Below are 24,069 nucleotides of genomic sequence, written 5' to 3' on the forward strand. Positions count from 1 at the left end.
GGCCACCTTATGCCAATTGCGTTCTGTTGTTTTTAAAATTTAAAGGGAACTAGGACCCTCTTTAGAATAGTAGTATCTATGTCTAGTGCAAGGGGTCCCCTGAGCTATCGGGTAGTGGGTCTCCCTTAGTGGCTGTAGGGTATATCAGGGCACCTCGGGCAAGCCATCGTTGAGCGGGGGCGCCACAACATTCCCCCCTAGGGTACCAACCTCCGCTGCCAGGCAGGTGTAACCTTAGGTGATACACCAGGGATTCCTAGTCTGTCCCTTAGGTGGTTTTGTTTGAACACATTTTGTATTTGTTTTTGTCACGGTTTTTGGTGTTTTACCAATTATTGATTAAAAACCAAAAAAAGTATTTATATGGGGTATTTTCTCATGACAATTCAGTATGGATTAGACAAGAATATAAAAAGCTGAAAAAGGGTACTGTATCAGAAGATACCAGGTGTATATAGTGTTGGGGTAATTTTAAATCTCCGTATATATTTCAGGAGTCACACACAGATGCTCTCATGCTCAGTATGGATTAAACAAGAGCATAAAAAGCTGAAAAAGGGTACTGTATCACAAGCGTACAGCTGTATACAGTCTAGGGGTAATTGTAAATCTCTATATATATTTCCGGAGTAACACACAGATACTCAGCATGTATTTGTCCGTGATACCAGCCGGTACACGGTAGTGTGTGAGGAGCGTACAGCTCTATACAGTGTGGGAAAAAATGAATGCTCAGTAAGTGTGCAGAAAAAAAGAATAAAAGTATTAGTGCTGTGTAAAAAGCAGTCTGCACAGCAGTGTACACACAGCCATACAGCTAGCAGGCAGCCTATTAACCAGCTCTGCTGCTGCACAAAAGAAAATCCTCCCCTGTCACTGGCAGGCAGCCTAATAACCAGCACTGCTGCACACAGCAAAATCCTCCCCTGTCACTGCACACTAACTGTACAGCACAATTGCTATCAGCACAAGCACAGAATCACTTTTCAGTGGCAGCAACCTCTCCCTAGGCTAAGATCGGCAGAAGTAAAATGGCGGTCGGCGATCAGGGATTTAAAGCCACTGAGACGCCACACAAAGCAAGCCAATCAATGCAATGCCCTTCTCTAAGATGGTGGTGGCCGCTGCCCATGTCATCTTGTTGCCCACAGTGTGCGTCCTTGCTCATTGGCTGAGAAAAGGCACCTGCAAGCATTATGGGATACGCGATTTTGGAGCTCGAGTCGACGACTGCATGGCTAACTTCACGCTATGGTCGGGCACTATGGTGAAAGTCGACGATTTTTGAATCTGACCGACCTGTTTCGCTCAACTCTACTTGGGAGGTGTCTCTGCCTGTTAGTTCATTACACTATGAATCTATCTAGCTTTTTTCCTTGAAAACTTGTCCACATCTGTGGTCTTGAGCATGCTTTAGTTATGTAAGTATTACTAGTTTATTGACTGGCACCAGGATGACATTATTCACTGGAATCCTGAATGTCAGAATAAATGCATGTCTTTTATCTGTGAATCTGTGAATCTGTCTAAAGCTTTAGCCAGTGGTTTACATGAAGTACTTAAAAAATCTGAAAAATTTTCCATCACACAGAGATTATGATTGCCCCATTGATTTGGTACTTAACTACTGTCTCTCCATGTGTAAAATATATAATCTTTCTGGTCCAGAACATCATGCCTTGAAAGATTATATAGCAGACAGTCTGCAAAAAGGATTCATCAGACCATTACCATTAACAGTAGGTGCAGGCTTCTTTTTTTTGTCTAACAATAGACTAATTTCATACCATTAAAAAGTTTTATTGGTACCTTTCATAAAAGCAAATAAGAAATGCTTCTAGTGACAAACAAAAATAAAATAGAAAAATAGAATCCACTACAGGAACAAATATTCTTGCTGTACATACATAATCAAGATGCCACAAATGTGCTCAGGGTTTTATGGAGCAAGTAGGAAGGGAGTCAGAAATAAAACCTCAATACTTTCCTGTGCATTAGTTCCCGATTAGTGCCCCTACCTTGCCGAGGAGATTGTCGGCTTTCACTCTAATAATGCACGCAAGTTGGTGGAGCCCCCGCTCACCGTCATATCGCCCTGGTTTGCCCTAAATGCTAAGCACCCCACACAAGATGTGATACTCAAACGAGCAAAAATCAATCCTTATTGGGAAAATACAGATACAACAACCAAGTAACAATGCAATGAAACAAAAAATGTCTACTGTACATACAGTATATTAGTAGTATTACAATCTATGCCACCATAGACATGAAAGGGATCCCTGTAAAAAATACTAGCACGTTGTCAATGTCTGTATTGCATAGTGTTATAATACATCAATGTTTAATTTATAAAGGATGAAAGCACCCTCATTACCATGACAAATGCAAAAAAATCCTCAGTCTGTCACTTAGGGTCCCGTCACACACAGCGATCTCGCTAGCGAGATTGCTGATTTTGTGACACATCAGCAATCTCGCCAGCGAGATCGCTGTGTGTGACAGGGATCAGCGACCGGCCCCCCTTCCAGTTATCGCTGATCGTGCTCGAGTGGCCTGGGCTGTTTTTTTGATAACTGGTCTCCCGCTGGCCAGCACACATTGCATGTGGCAGCGAGAGACCAGCGATTAGCAACGCTGGTTTCTAATGTAAGGTAAACAGCGGGTATCCAGGAGTCGCACGGCTCCTAGATGCCCGATGTTTGCCTTGGAAACCACCGTGTACGCCGGTTTCCAAGGCAAACAGCAGGTATCCAGGAGTCGTGCGGCTCCTAGATGCCCGATGTTTACATCAGAAACCAGCGTCCAGCGTCGCTGGTCCTGATCACTGGGGCTGTCTATGTGACAGCTCACCAGCGATCAGCCTAACGATGTCCCAGCGATCCCATCCATATCGGATTGTTGGTGCGATTGCTGGGACATCGTTATGTGTGACGGGGGCTTTAGGATAAGGAACTCTACATAGCTGATAATGTTCCACCACCTCAATAATAGTGGCAGTGAAAAGGCAGGTAACATTGGCATTTTCACAATATGTTCTATCTGACATATCAACAGGAAGGGATCATGATAAATCTTAATAAATATAAAAATATAAAGTGTCAGTGTCCATTATATAAAGTGCTAATTGTGCTAAAGTCCTGTAATATAAGAAATGGATCTAGTTATATAATGAAAAATAACATATGTCAATCCATAGCAAATGCAATAAGTCTCATCTTGTCACTCAGGGTAAAACCCCATATAGCCTTCGGTTCACCATGACCTCAGCTGAGGAACGAGTATCAGGAATCTTTGAAACCACAGCAGAGATGGAAAAGATAGAGATGGGGAAATGGTGGCTATATGGAGGATTTACCCTAAGTGACAAGATGAAGCTTATTACATTTGCAATAGATTGAAATGATAGTACATATTGTGAAATTGTCAATGTTACTTGTCTTTTCACTGCTACTTTTATTGAGATTGTGGAGATGACAAACAAGGATGAATCTACACAGACACACAATCAGGAATGTCTGTCATTTTAACCCCTTTACCCCCAAGGGTGGTTTGCATGTTCATGACCGGGCCAATTTTTACAATTCTGACCACTGTCCCTTTATGAGGTAATAACTCTGGAACGCTTCCATGGATCCCGGTGATTCTGGCATTGTTTTCCCATGACATATTGTACTTCATGTTAGTGGTAAAATTTCATTGATATAGCTTGCGATTATTTGTGAAAAAAACTTTGAATTTTTATGCCCTTAAATCACAGAGATATGGCACACAAAAAACTTAATAAATAACATTTCCCATATGTTTACCTTACATCAGCACAATTTTGGAACCAATTTTTTTTTTTATTAGGAAGTTATAAGGGTTAAAAGTTGACCAGCGATTTCTCATTTTTGCAACACCATTTTATTTTTATGGACCACATCATATTTGAATTCACTTTGAGGGGTCTATATGATAGAAAATACCCAAAAGTGATACCATTCTAAAAAACTGCACCCCTAAAGGTGCTCCAAACCACATTCAAGAGGTTTATTAACCCTTCAGGTGCGTCACAGGAATTTTTTGAATGTTTAAAAAAAATGAACATTTAACTTTTTTTCACAAAAAAATTACTTCAGGTCCAATTTTTTTAATTTACCAAGGGTAAAAGGAGAAATTGGATGCAAAAGTTATTGTGCTATTTGTCCTGAGTACGCTGATACCTGATATGTGGGGGGGAACCACTGTTTCGGCGCATGGCTGAGCTCAGAAGGGAAGGAGCGCTGTTTGACTTTTTCAATGCAAAATTGGCTGGAATTCAGATCGGACGCCATGTCACGTTTGGAGAGCCCCTGATGTGCCTAAACAGTGGAAACCCCTCACAACTGACCCCATTTTGGAAACTAGACCCCCCAAGGAACTTATCTAGATATGTGGTGAGAACTTTGAACCCCCAAGGGCTTCACAGAAGTTTACAACATAAAGCCGTACAATTAAAAAATCATATTTTTCCACAAAAATTATCTTTTCACCCTCAATTTTTATTTTTACAAGGGTAATATGACCACAAAAGTTATTGTGCAATTTGTCCTGAGTACGCTGATACCCCATATGTGGTGGTAAACCACTATTTGGGCGCATGGCATAGCTCGGAAGGGAAGCAGCGCCATTTGACTTTTATGGCTGGAATTGAGATCAGATGCCATGTCGCATTTGGAAAGCCCCTGATGTGCCAAAACAGTGGAAAACCCCCACAAATGACACCATTTTGGAAACTAGACCCTCCAAGGAACTTATCTAGATGTGTGCTGAGAACTTTGAACCTCCCAGGGCATCACAGAAGTTTATAACGTACAGCCGTAAAATTAAAAAAATCACATTTTTTCCCCAAAAATGATCTTTCACCCCCAATTTTTATTTTCCCAAGGGTAACAGGACCCCAAAAATTATTGTGCAATTTGTCCTGAGTACGCTGATACCCCACATGCGGGGGTAAACCACTATTTGGGTGCATGGCAGAGCACAGAAGGGAAACAGCGCCATTTGACTTGTTTGGCTGGAATTGGGATCGGACGCCATGCCGCATTTGGAAATCCCCTGATGTGCCTAAACAGTGGAAACCCCCAACAAATGACACCATTTTGGAATCTAGACCCCCATGGAACTTATCTAGATGTGTGGTGAGCACTTTGAATCTCCAAGTGCTTCACAGCAGTTTATAACGCCCGGGCGTGAAAATAAAAAAATCATATTTTTTTCCACAAAAATGATATTTTTGCCCCCAATTTTTTATTTTCCTAAGGGTAACAGGAGAAATTTGACCCCAATAGTTGTTTTGCAATTTGTCCTGAGTAGGCTGATACCCCATATGTGGGGGTAAAACACTGTTTGGGTGCATGGCAGAGCTTGGAAGGGAAGGAGCACCGTTTGACTTTTTCAACGCAGAATTGGCTGGGGACAAAGCAGGGTTAAATCTCCAACAAACAGTTTTTAGAGCACTGTCCCGGCTGGTGACAGGGTCTCATATTACTCACTGATCCCTGGACACGCCAGCGTGGTTCAAACCATGCTAGCACGTCGAGGGATCAGTGAGTAATATGATAGCCTGTCACCGGCCGGGACAGTGCTCTAAAAACTAACTGTGTGTTGGAGATTTAACCCTGCTTTGTCCCAAAGCAGGCGCAGCACAGCACATAGGAGGGGCAGTGCTCCAGCAACCATCTGTGCGTCGGAGTTTTAACCCTGTCCTCAAGCAAGTGCAACACACTAAATCAGAGGTATCACCCTCTCTCTTCAATGCAAATCTTAGCATTGCACTGGACATATTTGAGGTAAATCTCCATCAGGATCTTTTTTATAATTTACTGCTTCTAAATTTTACCTTTATCTTTATTTATATAAACGCCTCTGCATATATTTTTTATATTTATATATTTTCTTATACTGCTTCGGCAGCACATACATTATATTCATTTATCACTACAGAACCTTACAGTTCTGCCAGTCAGTTCATGTTTTTAATCTAGGGTTAACTTAGGGTGATATATTAAGGATATCTCAGTGCAGACATATATCTATGTTTATAATCTTTATTTACAATGTTGTGGTGTGTTGTTCTGTCGTGTGGCGGGCATTCCTTTACTAGTACTAGCGCCCCAAAATATATATTTTTCTTCTATAAATTATTTTTACACTTTTTTTTTACTTTATTACATTGTCCCTGGGGGGACATCACTGTCATGTGTCGATTGCTGAGCTGACACGTCACACAGCGCTGTGTCAGATCAGCGATCAAACAGGCGCTGCACAAGGCTTCCTCATGCCTGCGCTCTGCAGGCACTGAGGAAGCCGCCTCCCTGCAGGCCACTGAAGGCCCCCGTGGCCATATTGGATCCGGGGACCTGCAGGGAAGGAGGCCCCCAGGTCATAGGGGCCCGGGTCCCGTGGACAGGATAGTACGTCAGATGTCAGGAAGGGGTTGAGGACTACAGAGAGAGAAGAATTTGGGAATTGAATCTGATAATGATGTTCAATTATTTCTCTCAATTTAACAATTGGATTTGTGACTCAATACATGGACACAATTAACATCAATTTTGTCCCTAACCAAAGATTTAACTTATTCCAAACACTACTGGATGTTAATAAGTTTGTTAGAGCTTTAACAGTCAAGAGACATTTTTTTGAAGAAGAGGAAAAGGTGGATTATGATGATTCTTTAAGCTCACAAATTATAGCTGAGACAGAAGAAGGCAACACTGAGAATGTTTTTTCCTTTGCTGAACAAAATGCCCTATTGTCTTTGGAATCACTCTTTAACGAAAATGAAAACGAGGACTTGATTAGTGAGTCACAAGTAGACCAAGGAATTCAACTTATTACCCAGTCAAATCAAGAACTTCAGTATTGGACACTTTTCAAACATTAGTGGATAAAGATTTAAAAGATTTATCCATCATTACTATTGCTTCTCCTATGTTAGCACATAATTTATCTAAATCAGAGCATGAAGCTTTATCTAAATTAAAAAGTAATAAAAATTTTGTGATAAAAAAATCAGATAAAGCGGGAACGGTTGTGGTAATGGATGCTTCTCTGTATAGCAATTTGGTTATGGACATTCTTTATGATGTTGATACTTATAGGAATGTAGCAAATTACCCCACTAGTGTTTGTAAAAATGTATTAGAATCTTTAGTAATGGAGGGAGAAAATTTAGGGGTAATTAACCCCTTTCCTACAATGGACGTACTATTCCGTCCATGTGACCTGGGACCTAAGTCCCAAGGACGGAATAGTACGTCTAGTGCGATCGGCGGCGCCCACGTGGTGAGCGCCGCTGATCGCGGCTGGGTGTCAGCTGATTATCACAGCTGACACCCGGCACAATGTGTCAGGGCGGTCACGGACCGCCCCTGACACGTTAACCCCTTGAACACCGCGTTCAAAAATGATCGCGGTGTACCAGGGGTTAGGGGGAGGCATTGGCAGGGAGGGGGCTCCCTCCGTGCTAGCCTGAGCCCACCACAGCAGCGCAGTGTGCAGCACTGCTGCGTGGGGCTCCTTTCCTGCAGGTCCCCGGATCCCATATGGCGGCGGGGACCTCCGGGGGCCTGCAGAAAGCTGGCTTCCTCACTGCACGCAGAGCGCAGGCATGAGGAAGCCTGCAGCAGTGCCTGTGACAGATCGCTGATCTGTCACAGCGATCTGTGATGTGACAGATCAGCGATCTGTCACATGACATTTATGTCCCCCCTGGAACATTGTAATAAAGTAAAAAAAAAAAAAAAAGTGTAAAAATAATAAAAAAAAAAATCGCTAAATAAATGAAAAAAAAAATATTCCCCAATAAATTCATTTTTTGGAAATAAAAAAAACAAAAGCAATAAAAGTACACATATTTGGTATCGCTGCGTCCGTAACAACCCGCCCTATAAAACTGTCCCATTAGTTAGCCCCTTAAGCGAACCCCTTAAAAAATAAAAATAAAAAACGAAGCAAAAAATAATGATTTATTATCATACCGCCGAACAAAAAGTGCAATAACGCGCGATCAAAAGACGCATATAAATATCCATGGTACCGCTGCAAACGTCATCTTGTCCCGCAAAAAACGAGCCATCATACAGCATCATCAGTGAAAAAATTAAAAAGTTATAGCTCGTAGAATAAAGCGATGCAAAAATAATAATTGTTTATATAAAATTGTTTTCATTGCATAAAAGCGCCAAAACATAAAAAAAGACATAAGTGAGGTATCGCTGTAACCGTACTGACCCGAAGAAGAAAACCGCTTTATCAATTTTATCGCACGCGAAACGGCGTAAACGCACCACCCAAAAGAAATTCATGAAGCGCTGGTTTTTGTAAATTCTGCGCCCCAAAAACGAAATAAAAAGCGATCAAAAAAGTCACATGCCCGAACATGGTACCAATAAAAGCGTCAACTCGTCCCGCAAAAAAAAAGATCTCACATTACTCGGTGGGTCAAAACACGAAAAATTATAGCTCTCAATATGTGGTGATGCAAAAACTATTTTTACAATAAAAAGCGTCTTTTACCATGTGACAGCTGCCAAATATAAATACCGCCATAAATAGTAAATCAAACCGCCCGTTATCACCCCCTTAGTTAGGGAAAAATAATAAAATTTAAAAAATGTATTTATTTCCATTTTCCCATTAGGGTTAGGGCTAGCGTTAGGGCTAGGGGTAGGGTTAGGGCTAGGGTTAGGGTTAGGGGTGTGTTGGGGTTAGGGTTGGTGTTAGAATTGGGGGTTTCCACTATTTGCGCACATCAGGTGCTCTCCAAACGCAACATGGCGTCGGATCTCAATTCCAGACAATTCTGCGCTGAAAAAATCAAATGGTGCTCCTTCCCTTCCAAGCTCTGCCATGCACCCAAACAGTGTTTTACCCCCTCATATGGGGTATCAGCCTACTCAGGACAACTTGCAAAACAACTTTTGGGGTCCTATTTCTCCTGTTGCCCTTAGGAAAATAAAAAATTGGGGCAAAAATATCATTTTTGTGGAAAAAAAATATGATTTTTTTATTTTCATGCCTGGGCGTTATAAACTTCTGTGAAGCACTTGGGGGTTCAAAGTTTTCACCACACATCTAGATAAATTCCTTGGGGGGTCTAGTTTCCAAAATGGGGTCATTTGTGGGGGGATTCCACTGTTTTGATACATCAGGCGCTTTGCAAACGCGACATGGTGTCCGATCTCAATTCAAGCCAAAAAGTCAAATGGCGCTGCTTCCCTTCCGAGCTCTGCCATGCGCCCAAGTAGTGGTTTACCCCCACATGTGGGGTATCAGCGTACTCAGGACAAATTGCACAATAACATTTAGGGTCCTGTTACCCTTGGAAAAATAAAAATTGGGGGTGAAAAGATCATTTTGTGCTAAAAATATGTTTTTATAATTGTACGGCTGTACGTTATAAACTTCTGTGAAGCCTTTGTGGGTTCAAAGTTCTCACCACATATCTAGATAAGTTCCTTGGGGGTCTAGTTTCCAAAATGGGGTCACTTGTGGGGGGTTTCCACTGTTTAGGTACATCAGGGGCTCTCAAAACGTGACATGGCATCCAATCTGAATTCCAGCCAATTTTGCATTGTAAAAGTCAAAGGACGCTCCTTCCCTTCTGAGCTCTGCCATGCGCCGAAACAGTGGTTCCCCCCACATATCAGGTATCAGCGTACTCAGGACAAATTGCACAATAATTTTTGCAGTCCAATTTCTCCTGTTACCCTTGGTAAAATAAAAAAAATTGAACCTGAAGTATTTTTTTTGTGAAAAAAAGTTAAATGTTCATTTTTTTTTTAAATATTCAAAAAATTCCTGTGAAGCACCTGAAGGGTTAATAACTCCTTGAATGTGGTTTTGACCACCTTAAGGGGTGCAATTTTTAGAATGGTGTCACTTTTGGGTATTTTCTATCATATCCTTCAAAGTGACTTCAAATGTGATGTGGTCCGTAAAAATAAAATGGTGTTGCAAAAATGAGAAATTGCTGGTCAACTTTTAACCCTTATAAGTTCCTAGCCAAAAAAAATTTTGGTTCCATCATTGTGCTGATTTAAAGTAAACATGTGGAAATGTTACTTATTAAGTTTTTTGTGTGCCATATCTCTGTGATTTAGGGGCATAAAAATTCAAAGTTGGAAATTGCGAAGTTATATGAATGAAATTTTACCACTAACATGAAGTACAATATGTCACAAGAAAACCGTGTCAAAATCACCGGGATCCATGGAAGCGTTCCAGAGTTATTACCTCATAAAGGGACAGTGGTCAGAATTGTAAAAATTTGCCAGGGAGTTAACGTGCAAACCACCCTTGGTAGTGAAGGGGTTAATGAAAACTAAAACTTTTTTGAATATAGATTTTCCTGTCATCCCAGTGTTTCACAGTCTCCCGAAAATGCACAAACAAATTTTCCCCCTCCATTACAACCAATTATGTCGAGTATAGGATCACTTAACGGAAATTTATGCATTTAGATTGACAGACATCTACAACACCTAGTTTCCCACACACCTGGCTATTTAAAGAATAGTACTTCAGTGTTAAATCAACTAAAAACTTTTGAATGGTCAGAGTCTAATTGTTTTGTGTCTTGTGACATAATGAATTTATACTCATGCATTCCTTATGAACAAGCTATAACAGCAATTACATACCATCTAAATAAATATAGTTCCTACAGTGATTCACTGAAGAAATTTATTATCAGAGGCACAGTATATCTTTTAAAGTATAATTTCTTTATGTTTAATTCAGAATTCTATTTTCAAGTAACTAGAGCCCCGATGGGATCGCGATTCTCACCATCCCTTGCAATTTTATTTGTTGCTTGGTGGGAGGAGCTTTTTATTTTTTCTGAATAAAATGTTTTTGCAGGCTGCATTGAGTGGTACGGCCGCTATGTGGATGATCTCCTACTCATATGAAGTGGTGATGAGGCGACCATACCCCTCTTTGTGCAATATCTTAATAAAAATTCCCTCAATTTGCAGTTCACCTTTTTGTTTTCAAACAATAAAATGGATTTTTTGGATCTCACCCTTTTAGGTGATTTTGATAGGAAGTGCATACATAGCACTATTTTCCGTAAACCAGTTAGTGGTAACACTTTATTAAGACCTGATAGTTGCCACCCTGTTCACACCACCAAAGCTATCCCATATGGGGAATTTATAAGAGCAAGGAGATCTTTCTCTGATGAAAAGTTTTTTTCACAGGAGTGTACTACAATCAGAAATAGACTTCATGTTAGGGGTTATAGGAAAAATAACATCGACAGTTCGCTTGAAAAAGCTATGAGTGTCACAAGAGAAAAAACTTTGAGACAAAAAAAGCTGCATGCTAAATCCACAAATAACACAGTAACATTTACTACTTCCTTTAGCCTCCAGTTTAACAAGATAAAAAACATTATCAAAAATCGTATTCCTATTTTATATCAGGATAACATACTAAATCAGATTCTTGCAGGGTGTTTCAGGTGTGTTTCTAAAGGAGGAAAATTCTTGGGAGATGTTCTGACACAAAGTGACTTCAAACAAGACTCTTAGGCCGGGATCACACACAGCGAGATACGGCCAAGTCTCGCAGGTTAAAACCAAGCTCTGGCGCTGGCACTCTGGAGCGGAGCGTGCAGCCGCACAGCAATACATGGAGCTGCACGCTCCGCTCCGCAGTGCCGGTGCCAGAGCTTGGTTTTAATCTGCGAGACTCGGCCGTATCTCGCTGTGTGTGATCCCGGCCTTATTGTAGTAATACAACATGGTTATCCACTAAGGGTTTTTTCAAATACGCAAACACTAAATGTAACATGTGTAAATACGCGTTCAAAACGCATATGATTAATGAAAGGTTTTCCATTCAGTCTTTCATTAATTGCAACACGCAACAAGTTATTTATTGCATTCATTGTGAATTTTGTGATCTGAATTACATTGGTTGCACAAAAAGAAAACTAAAAAAGAGAATATCGGAACATATTCAGAACATTAATAACAAAAATGCATCTTATTCAGGAGCTACCAAACATTTTGTTGAAACACATGATGGAAATCTTGATAGTTTTCATTTTTTTGGCATTGAAAAAGTTTTTCATCCTAAAAGAGGAGGAAATATACAAAAAAATTGCTCCTTCAGGAAGCTTTTTGAATTATTCAATTAGATGCAAAGCAACCAAAGGGATTAAATTATCGCAGAGACACCATGTATATTTATTAAGCATAAAATGTGTATGAAAAATTTTTTTTGAATTTTTTTTTTTGTAATTTTTTGGAACAGCATATACCTCCTTTATATGAATGCAATAATTGTAATAGTGGTTCACTATATATATATGAAGGATAATAATAAATATACTGTCTGTTAATAAAAGAATATGTGCTATGGTATATGATGTTGCATGAATATATAAACTATACAGTATGTTTGTTTTTTGATGTGAAATTTATTCTTGTTGAATTAGTTTCTGCAATGCGATCTCTGTTGCGTGCATTCTATTAGGTGTAGCTGCTAATTAACTGGGATGTCATAGAAACTCACAACTGTATACATTACTTCTCTAGTTGTTATTTTGATACATTCTATGACTAAGGGCTGATAGCCAGAAACGCGTAAGAATGTGACTCTGTTTTTATCTATTTGTTGCTATATCTACACTTTTTATGATGAAATAAAGAATTGTTTTTGATTATTCAGCTGTTTGATCCGACAACTTTTTTTTTTCCTCGTCCTGTTGTAATATCTCTTAAATGTTGTGCTCTTGTCTTAAGAAGGAGCCCCTGTGTTCTGAAAGCTCACAAATATATTTTTTCTGGTTAGCCAAAAAAGGTATCACTCTGAGAATACTTTTGTCATTTTCAGGCACATTGCTTCCATTCCTTTAATTTACTCATCCTTGAGCCCTGTGGGTGATAGCTTCTTCAAGTACACAAATATAATGAATCCTGGCACAGGAAAAAGATTAGACTTGTGGCAACAGTAAGAAAAAGCATTTAAAGAATTCAGTTAATATTATCAAAATCATCTGTTCACCTGGAAGTATAAAAAGCATATGCAGCAGTAGATGAGAAACTTCACTTATTCCTAAAGGCCCAGAATGCAGGTATTCCTCATCCTAAATATCTAAAAATATGTATGAAGACTAGAGTTGAGCGAAACGGGTCGAAAAATTTCAAAAGTCGCCGACTTTTGGCAAAGTCGGGTTTCATGAAACGAAACCCGAACCTAGGATGAGGTCGGCGACTTACGCGCCAAAGTCGCGTTTCAAAAGTTTGTTTTGCGCTCTTTTTCAGCCAATCAGGATCCACGGACACTGTGGGCAACGTGATGACATAGGCACGGGTCACCACCATCTTTCAGAAGGGCATGCAAGTGATTGGCTTGCTTTGGGGGGCGTCACAGGGGGTATAAAAGGGCGTGCACGCTGACCGCCATGTTACTCATGCTGATCTCAGAATAGAGAGAGCTGCTGCTGCTGATGATGATTTTGTAGGGAGAGCATTAGGCAGGGAAGAAGACACCGAAAACTGCTTCTGCTGCTAGCGATTTTGCCTGTACAACACACCAGTCACTGTGTGTGCAGTGCAAGGGGAGGCTATATAGTGGTGTATCAGTGATGTTGGTTGCTGGGCTGCCTTCTAAGGCTTCCTGACATTCCTGCATTGCTGTTTACCCACTGCTCCGCAAACTGCTTTTTTAAAAGCAATCCCAATTTTTTTTTTGTCCTGCTGAGAAGAAAAAAAAACTGCTTCTGCTGCTAGCGATTTCGCCTGTACAACACATCAGTCACTGTGTGTGCAGTGCAAGGGGAGGCTATATAGTGGTGTATCAGAGGTGTTGGTTGTTGGGCTGCCTTCTAAGGCTTCCTGACATTCCTGCATTGCTGTTTACCCACTGCTCCGCAAACTGCTTTTTTAAAAGCAATCCCAATTTTTTTTTTTGTCCTGTTGAGAAGAAAAAAAAACTGCTTCTGCTGCTAGCGATTTTGCCTGTACAACACACCAGTCACTGTGTGTGCAGTGCAAGGGGAGGCTATATAGTGGTGTATCAGTGGTGTTGGTTGTTGGGCTGCCTTCTAAGGCTTCCTGACATTCCTGCATTGCTGTTTACCCACTGCTCCGCAAACTGCTTTTTTAAAAGCAATCCCAATTTTTTTTTTTTGTCCTGCTGAGGTACTGAGCGTGCATTTTTTCACACCATACAGCGGTGTACGTTCCTCACACAGTACCGTGTAACGGCTGTTATCACAGCCACAGTGAAGCTATTAGTGTGTCACTCTGTGAGAATAAAACGAGGACATGTTCCGTTCTTACAGACCTGCACTCTAGGGAGATTCCTATTCTGCCCAATTCTACATACACCTTGTAGTTTGTGATACACTAGCCAATTTCTGCCTGTGACATAGCGCTGTGATATTCAGTGGGCCTCACACAATCCATAAGTGTCCAGTGTCCACAAGTGTGTGCAGAAATTCAAAATCTCCCTTATCCTCTAGTCACTTTGGTCACAGCTGTGCCATCGAGCCTGTGACAGAGCGCTCAGATATTCAGTGGGCCTCACACAATCCAAAAGTGTCCAGTGTCCACAAGTGTCTGCAGAAATTCAAAATCTCCCTTATCCTCTCGTCACTTTTGTCACAGCTGTGCCATCGAGCCTGTCACATAGCGCTCAGATATTCATTGGGCCTCACACAATCCAAAAGTGTCCAGTGTCCACAAGTGTCTGCTGAAATTCAAAATCTCACTTATCCTCTAGTCACTTTGGTCACAGCTGTGCCATCGAGCCTGTGACAGAGCGCTCAGATATTCAGTGGGCCTCACACAATCCAAAAGTATCCAGTGTCCACAAGTGTCTGCTGAAATTCAAAATCTCCCTTATCCTCTAGTCACTTTTGTCACAGCTGTGCCATCGAGCCTGTGACATAGCGCTCAGATATCAGTGGGCCTCACACAATCCAAAAGTGTCCAGTGTTCACAAGTGTCTGCTGAAATTCAAAATCTCCCTTATCCTCTAGTCACTTTTGTCACAGCTGTGCCATCGAGCCTGTGACATAGCGCTCAGATATCAGTGGGCCTCACACAATCCAAAAGTGTCCAGTGTTCACAAGTGTCTGCTGAAATTCAAAATCTCCCTTATCCTCTAGTCAGTTTGGTCACAGCTGTGCCATCGAGCCTGTGACATAGCGCTCAGATATCAGTGGGCCTCACACAATCCAAAAGTGTCCAGTGTTCACAAGTGTCTGCTGAAATTCAAAATCTCCCTTATCCTCTAGTCAGTTTGGTCACAGCTGTGCCATCGAGCCTGTGACATAGCGCTCAGATATCAGTGGGCCTCACACAATCCAAAAGTGTCCAGTGTCCACAAGTGTCTGCAGAAATTCAAAATCTCCCTTATCCTCTAGTCACTTTGGTCACAGCTGTGCCATCGAGCCTGTCACATAGCGCTCAGATATTCATTGGGCCTCACACAATCCAAAAGTGTCCAGTGTCCATAAGTGTCTGCTGAAATTCAAAATCTCCCTTATCCTCTAGTCACTTTTGTCACAGCTGTGCCATCGAGCCTGTGACATAGCGCTCAGATATCAGTGGGCCTCACACAATCCAAAAGTGTCCAGTGTCCACAAGTGTCTGCAGAAATTCAAAATCTCCCTTATCCTCTCGTCACTTTTGTCACAGCTGGCCATCGAGCCTGTGACATAGTGCTCAGATATCAGTGGGCCTCACACAATCCAAAAGTGTCCAGTGTCCACAAGTGTCTGCTGAAATTCAAAATCTCCCTTATCCTCTAGTCACTTTGGTCACAGCTGTGCCATCGAGCCTGTGACATAGCGCTCAGATATCAGTGGGCCTCACACAATCCAAAAGTGTCCAGTGTCCACAAGTGTCTGCAGAAATTCAAAATCTCCCTTATCCTCTCATCACTTTTGTCACAGCTGTGCCATCGAGCCTGTCACATAGCGCTCAGATATTCATTGGGCCTCACACAATCCAAAAGTGTCCAGTGTCCACAAGTGTCTGCTGAAATTCAAAATCTCCCTTATCCTCTAGTCACTTTGGTCACAGATGTGCCATCGAGCCTGTGACATAGCGCTCAGATATCAGTGGGCCTCACACAATCCAAAAGTGTCCAGTGTCCACAAGTGTCTGCAGAAATTCAAAATCTCCCTTATCCTCTCGTCACTTTTGTCACAGCTGTGCCTTCGAGCCTGTCACATAGCGCTCAGATATTCATTGGGCCTCACACAATCCAAAAGTGTCCAGTGTCCACAAGTGTCTGCTGAAATTCAAAATCTCACTTATCCTCTAGTCACTTTGGTCACAGCTGTGCCATCGAGCCTGTGACAGAGCGCTCAGATATTCAGTGGGCCTCACACAATCCAAAAGTATCCAGTGTCCACAAGTGTCTGCTGAAATTCAAAATCTCCCTTATCCTCTAGTCACTTTTGTCACAGCTGTGCCATCGAGCCTGTGACATAGCGCTCAGATATCAGTGGGCCTCACACAATCCAAGTGTCCAGTGTTCACAAGTGTCTGCTGAAATTCAAAATCTCCCTTATCCTCTAGTCAGTTTGGTCACAGCTGTGCCATCGAGTCTGTGACATAGCGCTCAGATATCAGTGGGCCTCACACAATCCAAAAGTGTCCAGTGTCCACAAGTGTCTGCAGAAATTCAAAATCTCCCTTATCATCTAGTCACTTTTGTCACAGCTGTGCCATCGAGCCTGTCACATAGCGCTCAGATATTCACTGGGCCTCACACAATCCAAAAGTGTCCAGTGTCCACAAGTGTCTGCTGAAATTCAAAATCTCACTTATCCTCTAGTCACTTTGGTCACAGCTGTGCCATCGAGCCTGTCACATAGCGCTCGGATATTCATTGGGCCTCACACAATCCAAAAGTGTCCAGTGTCCACAAGTGTCTGCTGAAATTCAAAATCTCACTTATCCTCTAGTCACTTTTGTCACAGCTGTGCCATCGAGCCTGTCACATAGCGCTCAGATATTCATTGGGCCTCACACAATCCAAAAGTGTCCAGTGTCCACAAGTGTCTGCTGAAATTCAAAATCTCCCTTATCCTCTAGTCACTTTTGTCACAGCTGTGCCATCGAGCCTGTGACATAGCGCTCAGATATCAGTGGGCCTCACACAATCCAAAAGTGTCCAGTGTCCACAAATGTCTGCTGAAATTCAAAATCTCCCTTATCCTCTAGTCACTTTGGTCACAGCTGTGCCACCGATCCTGTCACATAGCGCTCAGATATCAGTGGGCCTCACACAATCCAAAAGTGTCCAGTGTCCACAAATGTCTGCAGAAATTCAAAATCTCCCTTATCCTCTCGTCACTTTTGTCACAGCTCTGCTATCGAGCCTGTCACATAGCGCTCAGATATTCATTGGGCCTCACACAATCCAAAAGTGTCCAGTGTCCACAAGTGTCTGCTGAAATTCAAAATCTCACTTATCCTCTAGTCACTTTTGTCACAGCTGTGCCATCGAGCCTGTGACATAGCGCTCAGATATCAGTGGGCCTCACACAATCCAAAAGTGTCCAGTGTCCACAAGTGTCTGCAGAAATTCAAAATCTCCCTTATCCTCTCGTCACTTTTGTCACAGCTGTGCCATCGAGCCTGTCACATAGCGCTCAGATATTCATTGGGCCTCACACAATCCAAAAGTGTCCAGTGTCCACAAGTGTCTGCTGAAATTCAAAATCTCCCTTATCCTCTAGTCACTTTGGTCACAGCTGTGCCATCGAGCCTGTCACATAGCGCTCAGATATTCATTGGGCCTCACACAATCCAAAAGTGTCCAGTGTCCACAAGTGTCTGCTGAAATTCAAAATCTCACTTATCCTCTAGTCACTTTGGTCACAGCTGTGCCATCGAGCCTGTCACATAGCGCTCAGATATTCATTGGGCCTCACACAATCCAAAAGTGTCCAGTGTCCACTAGTGTGAGCAGAAATTCAAAATCTCCCCTGTCCTATAGACACCTTGTACCTTGTTTTACATTACTATATAGTTTGTTGGATTTTGTCTACATTTTTACCAAAAATGAGGAAGGCTGGTGGAAGAGGCCGTGGAATTGGGCGGGGGGTTGGCAGCTGGTAATGATGGTGTTGGTGGTGGATCTGATGGTAGTGGCAAGAGCAAAATAGGACCGAATGCAGGAGGTGTTGAGCCTGCGTCATTGTCTGGCTCCATAAGGCTTCGAAGGCTTAGTTTTCTAGGAGTTGGCAAACCGCTTTTAAAGCCAGAGCATCAGGAAAAAGTTTTGTCTTACATTGCTGACTCAGCCTCCAGCTCTATCGCCTTCTCTTCTTCAGTTGTAAAAAGTAAAAGCACTGAGTCGTCATTGGAGGCTCATGTTCATGAACCACACCTTTCCTTGTGTCCTTCACCCCAACCAAGATTGAAGGATGACGCAGGCCATACTACTGATTACTCCATGGAGCTGTTTTCACATACCATGCCTGGATTATCAAGTCAAATGGTGAATTACACAGGCCAAGATGAATCTGACATGGAGTTCACTGATGCACAGCCGCTGATGGATGATTCTGCTGGTACATTCACTCAGAGCACTACATTGTCCTCGCAGTGTACAGAGCCAGATTCTGACCCTGATGAGACTCAGGTGCCCCTTCCCGCACACTATACCACCATACACGGTGACACAGAGGAAGGTGCACATGACATTGAAGAGGAGGTGATGGATGACCCAGGTGTTGACCCAGATTGGCATCCATTGGGGGAAGAGGGTGCCACTGCCAACAGCTCAGAAGAGGAGGAGGAGCATCCGCCGCAGGCATCGACATCGCAACAGCTGTTATCTGGCAGGCACGGAGCAGTCCAAAAACGGGTTACAAAAAGCCGAAAAGTTGCTGGACTGCTTGGCCAGACGGTCAAAATAGCACAGCGTGCAAGGACGCAAAATGTCTTCCATAGTAGAAAGAGTGTAGTGTGGCACTTTTTTGAACAAAATCCTAATGATCAGGCCAAGGTTATCTGTAAGAAGTGCGCAAAGACCTTTAGCCGAGGGAAAAATCTGAAAAATTTGAATACCAGTTGCATGCTTAGACATTTAACCACCATGCACTTGCAAGCGTGGACACAACACCAAACCTCATGTGCAACTGATCACAACGAAGGTAGTCAGCAACGCTACATTGTTTCCCCCACTGTAAGCCCACCGGTTAGCACAGCAGCAAATGTTGAGGTGTCGTTGCAAGGCCACAGCAGTCAGGGAATCCCACTGTTATATCAACGAAAGACTGATTCTAGGCCATCAGAAAGAACACCAACTCCATCACCATCATCAACCCTCTCTCAGTCCCCCCTGTCCACCGCTACTTCCACCATATGCAGCTCTCAAGTCCAGCTCACCCTCCCAGACACTATGAGTAGGTCAAGAAAGTACTCAGTCTCTCATCCGCGTACACTGGGTTTGAACGCCCACATTGCCAAACTAATCTCGTTCGAGATGATGCCCTTTCGGTTGGTGGAAAGCGCAGCTTTCCGCGAACTCATGGCCTATGCAGTACCACGCTATGACCTACCCAGTCACCACTTCTTCTCTCGCAAAGCCATCCCAGCCCTCCACCATCATGTGAAAGACCGCATTGTCCATGCACTCAAGCAGTCAGTGAGCGGAAAGGTGCACCTCACAACTGATGCATGGTCCAGTCAGCATGGCCAGGGCCGTTACGTGTCCATCACTGCGCACTGGGTTAATGTGGTGGATGCAGGGTCCACAGGGGACAGCGGTGGTGGGACAGTGCTGCTTAGCCCACGGTATAGGAAACAGTTGGCTGTAGGCGTTCGACCCTCCTCCTCCTCCTCCTCCTCCAGAAGCGAAAGCTCGTCCACAGAGCGCAGTCGTACGAGCACTCCATCTGCAGCTGCCACTGTTGCACACGAGGTGTCCCCCTATCGAGCAGCTAGTGGAAAGCGTCAGCAGGCAGTGTTGCAGATGATGTGTTTGGGCGACAGACACCCCGCCGAGGTGCTGGCCGAGTACTTTCAGCGACAAACTGAGTCATGGCTGGGCAGTGTACATCTTGAGGCAGGCAAGGTAGTTAGTGATAACGGGCGTAATTTTGTGGCAGCCATAGCCCTTTCAAAACTCAGTCACATACCTTGCTTGGCTCACACCTTGAACCTGGTGGTGCAGTGCTTCCTCAAAAATTATTCGGAGTTAACAGCCCTGCTCCAGAAGGTGCGAAGACTGTGCGCGCACATCCACCGGTCGCCTGTACACTCCGTTCGTATGCAGAAGCTGCAGCGATTGCTCCACCTTCCCAACCACCGCCTCATTATCGACATTGCAACAAGGTGGAACTCCACCCTGCACATGGTGGAGCGGCTGTGCGAGCAGAGGCAGGCCATAATGCATTTGTGGGAGGATACACGGCCAGGCACTTTGAGAGCAGACATGGAGTTGACCGGTGTGCAGTGGTCGAAGCTGAAAGACCTCTGTAAAGTCCTTCAGTGTTTTGAGGAATGCACACGGCTGGTAAGTGCAGACGACGCCATCCTAAGCATGAGCATCCCACTTATGCGTCTGCTCATGCAAACTTTGACGCACCTTAAGGAGCAGGCTTCTGCAGCCAATGTTGATGAGGAGGAAGAGGAGGAGGGAATCCTTGATGACATTCAGCCATTGTCTGCTCAGGGACCTCTCCTGGATGAGGTGGAGGAAGAAGAGGAGGAGGAGGAGGATGATGGGGATGATTACTTAGGGGAGGAGGATGCATCTCGTGGGGCAAGTGAAAATGTTGGCGTGGCAAGGTCTGGTACAGGGTTTGTGCGTGACTGGAGGGATGTGGATTTGCCAGAAAGTGCTCCTCCAACCAGCACTCGCAGTGCATCATTGACACCGGGAACATTGGCCCACATGTCAGATTATGCCTTGCAGATCCTAAAAAGGGACCCTCGCATTGCCAAAATGATGAACGATGACGACTACTGGTTGGCCAGCATCCTGGATCCACGCTATAAAGGCAAATTACAAAACATCATGCCACAGGAGAACCTTGACCTAATATTGGCTAATAAACAAGCAACTCTGGTAAATCGGTTGCTTGAGGCATTCCCATCACACAGCAGCGGTGATGGTTCTCACACGAGCCGTACGGGCCGGGGGCAGCTTGGCAGAGGTGTTCGTGGTGCACACAGCAGAAGTGGCGTTGGAGACAGGGGTTTCATGACAATGTTGTGGACTGATTTTTCAAGTACCGCTCACACAACTGGTAAAACTGCATCGATGGAAAGTGACAGGAGACAGCAGTTGTCAACTATGGTTGCAAACTACTTTTCCTCCCATATCGATGTTCTCCCACACAGGTCATTCCCCTTTGACTATTGGGCCGCTAAACTGGACACCTGGCCTGAATTGGCACAATATGCCTTACAGGAGCTCGCTTGCCCAGCTGCAAGTGTGCTATCGGAAAGAGTCTTCAGTGCAGCTGGATCAATCCTGACAGAAAAAAGGACCTGTCTGTCAACCCAAAATGTGGATGATCTAACCTTCATTAAAATGAACCACGCATGGGTTTCCAAGGATTTTGTCCCACCTTCCCCTGATGACACATAGGGTGACAGAAATATGGCTTGCTTTGGTCCACCTCTTCCTGGGACTTGACCTATTTCACCTTTTGCATCAGCTGAATGTCCAACATCAACATATGCCACTTTCTAAAACTCCCTAACTGTGCTGCCTCCCCCCCCCATGGCCAGGGTCACCACCTAGCGCACGACACCGTGCGAGTGCCGTTGCCCTGGACAGGTGGGTAGGCCGACTCTTGGGCGCGGGCACTGGCACAGGGTCCTTCATAGTGCAATCAAGTGTCTCTGACGGTGGTGGTGCACACCCGCCGTCAGACACACCGCCGTACTATGAGGGGCCCAGTGCTAGTACCGACGCCCACGAGTGGGCCCCCTTGCTTGGGCAGGGCCCCAGCATTTGCAATCTTTACCTCTCCCTGCTCCTCCGCTGTGTAGTCTGGGCCGTCAAATCCATACTGTGCCTGACACCGTCTGAGCCTGCCTCCTGATGTATAGACATATATTTTGAATGTGTACGCTATCCATACATGTTATCCGGGGATACGGTACCCTTTCTAACCTTTGTGCAATCACGTGCAATCCATACTGGGCCTAACACCGTCTGAGCCTGCCTCCTGATGTATAGACATATATTTTGAATGTGTACGCCATCCATACATGTTATCTGGGGATACGGTACCCTTTCTAACCTTTGTGCAATCACGTGCAATCCATACTGGGCCTAACACCGTCTGAGCCTGCCTCCTGATGTATAGACATATATTTTGAATGTGTACGCTATCCATACATGTTATCCGGGGATACGGTACCCTTTCTAACCTTTGTGCAATCACGTGCAATCCATACTGGGCCTAACACCGTCTGAGCCTGCCTCCTGATGTATAGACATATATTTTGAATGTGTACGCTATCCATACATGTTATCCGGGGATACGGTACCCTTTCTAACCTTTGTGCAATCACGTGCAATCCATACTGGGCCTAACACCGTCTGAGCCTGCCTCCTGATGTATAGACATATATTTTGAATGTGTACGCTATCCATACATGTTATCTGGGGATACGGTACCCTTTCTAACCTTTGTGCAATCACGTGCAATCCATACTGGGCCTAACACCGTCTGAGCCTGCCTCCTGATGTATAGACATATATTTTGAATGTGTACGCTATCCATACATGTTATCTGGGGATACGGTACCCTTTCTAACCTTTGTGCAATCACGTGCAATCCATACTGGGCCTAACACCGTCTGAGCCTGCCTCCTGATGTATAGACATATATTTTGAATGTGTACGCTATCCATACATGTTATCCGGGGATGCGGTACCCTTTCTAACCTTTGTGCAATCACGTGCAATCCATACTGGGCCTAACACCGTCTGAGCCTGCCTCCTGATGTATAGACATATATTTTGAATGTGTACGCTATCCATACATGTTATCCGGGGATACGGTACCCTTTCTAACCTTTGTGCAATCACGTGCAATCCATACTGGGCCTAACACCGTCTGAGCCTGCCTCCTGATGTATAGACATATATTTTGAATGTGTACGCTATCCATATATGTTATCTGGGGATACGGTACCCTTTCTAACCTTTGTGCAATCACGTGCAATCCATACTGGGCCTAACACTGTCTGAGCCTGCCTCCTGATGTATAGACATATATTTTGAATGTGTATGCTATCCATACATGTTATCCGGGGATGCGGTACCCTTTCTAACCTTTGTGCAATCACGTGCAATCCATACTGGGCCTAACACCGTCTGAGCCTGCCTCCTGATGTATAGACATATATTTTGAATGTGTACGCTATCCATACATGTTATCTGGGGATACGGTACCCTTTCTCACCTTTGTGCAATCACGTGTAATCCATACTGGGCGTGAGAACGGCTGGCGAGCTGTTAAGCAAGCTACAGCACCTGTGGTTTGCACACGTAAGTTTTTCATTTTTTCAGGAATGACGGTTAGGCCTAATTCCGGAACTGTGGTTGACCTGCACTTACTGGGAAATCATTGTTCGCGGGTAATAATTGTAATCAGTGATCCCCATCACTAACGTTGTTCAGCGGGTTATCTGCACCTGTAAGCGACAAACGCTGGCCTTTTCAGTGTAGCGCACATGCAGCCACGGACATGTAAGGGCATGACACACCAGTTATTGGCCAATCTCATGTGCCAGAGCCACACGTGTCCCTCTAGTAAGCCGGACTCGGACCGCGGGGCATGACGGAGTCTCGTTCGTTAACGGAATTAAGCTTGCAATGTGTGCATCTGTTCTGTAGCTGGCATGGTTGAGGTTTCCCAGGTGGAGTCGAATTTAACCGTAGGCTCCACTCCTGGTGGTGCCCTTCTGGACATTCCTTTAAGGTTCAGCTTTGCAACCATACTGCCCACGTAAAACAAACACTTTGCCTTCATGAACGCTGTTTGGAGGGTCATGACTTGTGGGAATAACGCCGCCCAATCAGTTAACCTGCTAG

This window comes from Dendrobates tinctorius, unplaced genomic scaffold (genome assembly GCF_039654945.1).
Source record: "Dendrobates tinctorius isolate UK_male_01 unplaced genomic scaffold, ASM3965494v1 ptg000304l, whole genome shotgun sequence".
Lineage (NCBI taxonomy): Eukaryota > Metazoa > Chordata > Amphibia > Anura > Dendrobatidae > Dendrobates > Dendrobates tinctorius.